We start from the raw sequence: 5,852 nt of genomic DNA, 5'->3' as shown, positions 1-5,852 counted from the left end.
ACCACCCAATGTGGGGCTCGAACCCACGACCCTGAGATTAAGAGTCTCGTGCTCTCCCGACTGAGCTAACCGGGCCTTTTTCTGCCAAGATATCACTTTTTAATTTTTTTTAAATTGATGTGGTCTTCTTGATGTTTGATCAATTCCACACCCAACCTAGTTTCTCAGGGAACAAAGGAGCGAGAGGTTCAGTCATAGCTGAGAACTTTGGAAGTGTAGTCATCTTAACCCTCCTGTTACATTTGTCAGGAACAGCCATGATGTTCCCGGGTCAGTTTGCATGCTTATTTATCTGAAAGATGTCCAAAACCAAAAAAATCCCCACAAGCATTGTTAGTTATTCACTACTACTCCATTACTAACTATTCTATCAATGTTTAGTGCAATGGTGTAACTTACCTCTCACAGGTAGTGGTTTAATTAATTTTAATTAATTAATTAATTGAATGAATCAGAGGCATCATGACCAGTCTGCATCAAAACATTAACTGAAATCCTGTGGCAGGTTTCTGGCATTGATTCTTAATTCAGTTGCCATCCCTGATAGATGGTAATGGTAATGGTAATCATGCCCATGTGGCAGGCGAGTCTCTTTGCTTGTCTGACGTCTGTGTCGCATCCTGATTGGCTGGCAGCAAATGTCAACAACACGCGCGCGGCCCCGCGCGGCCCCCGCTTGGCAAGTGAGAATTCTACCACTGAACCACCAATGCCACGTGGGGACACACTGTAAGAGAAAAAAAATTCAACTGTCAAGTGGATGAGCCTCTGCAAAGTGGCGCTGAATGACAACACATGACAATGTCATACTCTTTGGATTCAAGCACCTTCTGGCGTAATGGGATCCACAACAATCACGTCAGCTGTGGATGCAACGTCAATTCGTTCTTGAAGGGCACGTGACAAAAAGAAGTACATGGTTCACAAATCAGCTGCCAAAGTTTCACTGACCAAGCACCCAGGCACTGCTGGGATTTGAACCCAGGATCTCCTGTTTACTAGACAGGCACTTTGACCAGCTTAGCCACAGTGCCAGCAGTGCATCTGGCACCAACACAAAAACAGTTCGCAAATGGGGAAAAATGTTCATACAAGGGAGGGAGTCCAAAGTCCAACACATGTGTGAATTGAGAGTCCCTGGGAGGGCTCGAACCACCAACCTCTCAGTTAACAGCCAAACGTGCTGACCAATTGCACGACAGAGACTACAACAGCATGACTGCAGTCAGGTTTCACTAAGTGCTGTCCACCTTAACTCTCGGGTGGTCCGGTCTGTTACGTTTCAGGTGTCATTCTGAATACTGCCCTTTCGCAGGAAAAGAGCCTTTGTACTTTTTCAACATGAGCTCTAAAGAAAGGTATAAGCTGAGATATACTGCATTGGCCGGGAATCGGATCCGGGCCTCCCGCTTGGCAAGCGAGAATGCTACCACTGAACCACCAATGCCACATTGGGAAACACTGTCGGAGAACAAATTAAATTGTCGAGTGGATGTGCCTCTGCAAAGTGGCGCTGAATGACAAAACATCACAACACACGCACGGGATGCCAGGGGAGGCCGAGTACTAACAGAGCTGAGCGAGAGGGCATAAGAAAAAAATTTGTGACCTTGTGGTGGTTGATGCGTAATGCATGCCAGGTGATGTTCATCTAGCGAGCGGACATTCTTGTGGGGGACAAGCTCAACAGTAGGAATGTTGAGAGAACTGACCAGTCCGCTATCAATGAAGTTCTCGTCCGCCCCAGAGTCAATTAATGCTGTGGTAGGAGAAGCTTCCCCCGCCCAGGATATCTGAAGTCGGCCCACCAAAGCGGATGACGCAGCCGGTGTGGTTGGAGCGGGCAGTGCCAGCAGCTGGGGAATATCCCTGGTGGAGGAAGAGCGTTGGCGTGCTGGGCGAACTGGACAGCGGGAAATTGTGTGTAGGACTCCCACAGTACAGGCACAGCCACAGGCGTGGACGGTGACTCCTCTCCGCTGACGAAAGGCGACTGGCTCCCAGTTGCATGGGGACGACACTCCCGACGTCATCAGACGGCACTCCGATGCTGGAGCAGGGAGGGAGGAGTGGTGCCGGAAGAGCCCCAGGAGGTGGGATTTGGAGCCGACGTGTGGGTCGGAGAGGCTCCGCCCTCCGCTGTGCGCTGCACTCCCGCAGCCGGTTGTCGAGTCGAATGGATAGCGACAGAGAGCGGCTGGAATGACAAGGCGCTGCGGAGCGCATATCGGGCGAGCCTCAGCCAACAAGTGCAAGATGAGCTGGCCGCTCGGGATGAGACCCAGACGCTGAGGCTCGCCCGATACACGTTTAGTAGCGCCTTGTCATTCCAGCAGCTCTCTGCCGCTATCCCGGTTAGCTCAGTTGGTCAGCGTGTGGTGCTCATAACGCCAAGGTCATGGGTTCTACCCCCCGTACTGGCCACTCTTCTTTATGTGCTCCAGGAACAACAAAAGGGCGACAACCCACTGGCCCCCATATCCAGCATCAGACCACCCACCCACCTGTGAAACACCCTCGACAAGGCCGCTCAAAGACCGGGGAGAGGTAAAGAAAACAGCATGTCAAAGCAGAGTGGCAACAAACCTCTCGGCCACCGAGACTGCAAGAAGCAGATCAATGGGGACAGTGGACCCCATTATCCTCTACCCAAAATTTAGACCTCCAGTGTAGAGAATGCGGACCGTGAAAGGACAACACCCCGGCCCTCATAACCAACAGTACTCCACCACAAGGTAAACAGCATGGCGGAAACAAATGCCCAGCCAAAGCGCCACAGACAGGATTCCGAACCTGTGCGGGGAAACCCCATTGGATTTCGAGTCCAACGCCTTAACCTCTCGGCCACCGTGACTCCTTGGAAAAGACCAATGGGGGCAGGTGACCCCATTGTTCTAGAACCAAAATTTTGCTGATGTCAAGGATCAGCTGGCAACATGTGCATGGGAGGAAGACACATGGTTTGTGTGAGGGGCTACACAAGTCTTTCCACTTCTAGTTAAAAGCCAGGCACCTCACATTGTTTCCATAAAGTACCAAGGGATTGTCCTGTTGCCCTTGTATTTTGTGGGCAAAAAGGAGGCGTTTGCAAGCGGACCTCAGACCCTATCACTGGTCACCTGAACAGGGACTTGAATCCCGTACACTCAGATCAAAAGTCTAATGTTCAGGTGACTGGCTCAAACTTTGTCTTGTCTGACCACTCTTTTGTCCGGAAGATATTTGGCTAATGTGGTCTGTTTTCTTAAACCTGCAAATGTCCAAATACACAAGGGTATTGTCTTTGTAGGGAGCATTGTAGTACATGTGACATGTATACTACATATGACATCAGAAATGATGGGTCTTTATTCAACAGAACAAGAACAACATTTCTTTTAAATAACAGCATAGGAGCTGCTGAAACACAGAGAAGGCACTACTGGGATTTGAACCCAGGATCTCCTGTTTACTAGACATGTCTGTCAAAAAATCACAACAGTATACAGTGTCTTCTCTTAAGGGCCCCTGCTTACCAGTTGATGGGGTTTGACTTGATTCCTTTTAACATAAAAGCATTCCGTCGTCTCTTAATCTATAATCCTGGTTGGCGCTTTTGCAAAAGATAATATTTTCAAGCAGAGCTTCTGTGTTTCACCAGACCTGTGCAGAAACAAACTGAAATCTGTGACTTGATCAACCTAACTTCTGATCAAATGTGTTAGACCATGGAAGCTGGAATGTGCTTTTGAAAAGTCATTGACACGCAGTTTGCCAATTGGGAACCACACAAGTGCTGTGCAAGAGTGGAGCGCAAACATGAATGAACAGTGACACTGATGCATCCAGAGAACGTCCCTGGGTGGGCTCAAACCACCAGCCTCCCGGTTAACAGCCGAGCGCGCTGACCGATTGCGCCACAGAGACTCACACACTGCCAACTTCTGTTCAGTTGAAGCCATACTAACGCATGCTATGCGTCCAGCATGCCCTTTGTTTTGGATGTGACTCGCACCTTCTGGTGTAACAATCGAGGCATTGCAAACCAGGACACCAGCTTTACTCTTTGATGAACGCAAAGTATTTTTGGGTACAATCCAGGGGTCTTGTGCTCTCACGGAAATGGCTCTGTCCTTTTTCAACATGAGTTGAGACGAAATGTATTAAAATAGACAGACTGCATTGGTCACTCAAGCAGAATTTCTCAGTTTGCCAATTCCAGACTGCGTGACAAAGAATCAAGTCAAACTCCATCGACAGGATGGACAGGGGACAACAAAGCAGGGAAGATAAGGGATAGGGAGGAGAGGGGAAAGATGAGACCGCCTTTGTTGAGAGCCAGAGAAGAAGCTCTCATCTCTGCAAGGTCAAGTACAGTATGCCAGAAGATTTTACCTTGAGAGTTGTCCTCATTCAACAACGGCCTGGATAGCTCAGTTGGTAGAGCATCAGACTTTTAATCTGAGGGTCCAGGGATCAAGTCCCTGTTCAAGCGGTGAAGGTAGGCAGGCCCCTTCCCTGAATAACTTGTTTCAGTAAACCTTTGCGATCTTCCAGGACTGTGGGTAAACGCCATTCTCAATAATTAAATTGAAGATACAGTGCGAGACAGGCACTTTGACCAGCTTAGCCACAGCGCCAGCTGTGCATCTGGCACCAACACAAAAACAGTTCGCCAATGGGGAAAAATGTTCATACAAGGGAGGGAGTCCGAAGTCCAACACGTGTGAATTGACAGTCCCTGGGTGGGCTCATACCACCAACCTCTCAGTTAACAGCCAAACTCGCTGACCAATTGCGTGACAGAGACTACAACAGCACACAAGGAATAACTTGTTTAAGTAAACCTTTTCGACCTAGCACCTTTGCGATCTTCCAGGACTGTGGGTAACACAATTCTCAATAATTAAATTGAAGATATGAGTTTCTCAGGGAACACAAGGAGCGAGAGGTTCAGTCATCACTGGGAACTTTGGAAGTGTAGTCACCTTAAGTCAGGTCTGCTTTGGTGAACTTCAGAGGTATCATGACCAGTCTGCATCAAAACATTATCTGAAATCCTGTGGCAGGTTTCTGGCATTGATTCTTAATTCAGTTGTCATCCCTGATAGATGGTAATGGTAATGGTAATCATGCCCGCATGGCAGGCGAGTCTCTTTGCTTGTCTGACGTCTGTGTCGCATCCTGATTGGCTGGCAGCAAATGTCTGAGAATTCTACCACTGAACCACCAATGCCACGTGGGGACACACTGTAAGAGAAAAAAATTCAACTGTCAAGTGGATGAGCCTCTGCAAAGTGGCGCTGAATGACAAAACATCACAATGTCATACTCTTTGGATTCAAGCACCTTCTGGCGTAGTGGGATCCACAACAATCATGTCAGCTGTGGATGCAACGTCAATTCGTTCTTGAAGGGCAAGTGACAAAAAGAAGTACATGGTTCAGAAATCAGCTGCCAAAGTTTCACTGACCAAGCACCCAAGCACTGCTGGGATTTGAACCCAGGATCACCTGTTTACTAGACAGGCACTTTGACCAGCTTAGCCACAGTGCCAGCAGTGCATCTGGCACCAACACAAAAACAGTTCGTCAATGGGGAAAAATGGTCATACAAGGGACGGAGTCCAAAGTCCAACACATGTGTGAATTGAGAGTCCCTGTCAGGTTCAAACTCCTCCAGGTCTCTGGTGGTGAAGAAGGGGAAAATCACAGACCAGTTTCGCTTCTCAGTCAGAGGCATCCAGATTCCATCGGTGGGGGAGAAGCCAGTTAAGAGCCTGGGCAAGATCTATGACTGTACCTCGAAGGACACCGGAGCACTCCAAGCAACATCAGAGGAGTTGGGAACCTGGCTGACCGCAGTGGATAAGT

At 48.7% G+C, this 5,852-nt stretch overlaps 4 non-coding genes across 4 annotated transcripts; all 4 read right to left on the bottom strand.

Annotated features, from left to right (window-relative positions):
- Window positions 1-960: 960 nt before the first annotated feature.
- On the bottom strand, window positions 961-1,034 carry trnat-agu (transfer RNA threonine (anticodon AGU)). The gene has a single exon. It is a non-coding gene; the product is annotated as a tRNA-Thr (tRNA).
- Window positions 1,035-2,771: 1,737 nt separating this feature from the next.
- trnas-cga (transfer RNA serine (anticodon CGA)) lies at window positions 2,772-2,854 on the bottom strand. The gene has a single exon. It is a non-coding gene; the product is annotated as a tRNA-Ser (tRNA).
- Window positions 2,855-3,832: 978 nt separating this feature from the next.
- trnan-guu (transfer RNA asparagine (anticodon GUU)) lies at window positions 3,833-3,906 on the bottom strand. Its single transcript has one exon. It is a non-coding gene; the product is annotated as a tRNA-Asn (tRNA).
- Window positions 3,907-5,461: 1,555 nt separating this feature from the next.
- On the bottom strand, window positions 5,462-5,535 carry trnat-agu (transfer RNA threonine (anticodon AGU)). The gene has a single exon. It is a non-coding gene; the product is annotated as a tRNA-Thr (tRNA).
- Between the last annotated feature and the right edge of the window lie 317 nt (window positions 5,536-5,852).

The sequence above is a fragment of the Doryrhamphus excisus genome, unplaced genomic scaffold, assembly GCF_030265055.1.
Source record: "Doryrhamphus excisus isolate RoL2022-K1 unplaced genomic scaffold, RoL_Dexc_1.0 HiC_scaffold_67, whole genome shotgun sequence".
In the NCBI taxonomy this organism is placed as follows: domain Eukaryota; kingdom Metazoa; phylum Chordata; class Actinopteri; order Syngnathiformes; family Syngnathidae; genus Doryrhamphus; species Doryrhamphus excisus.
This window is presented reverse-complemented; position numbering and strand designations above follow the sequence as displayed.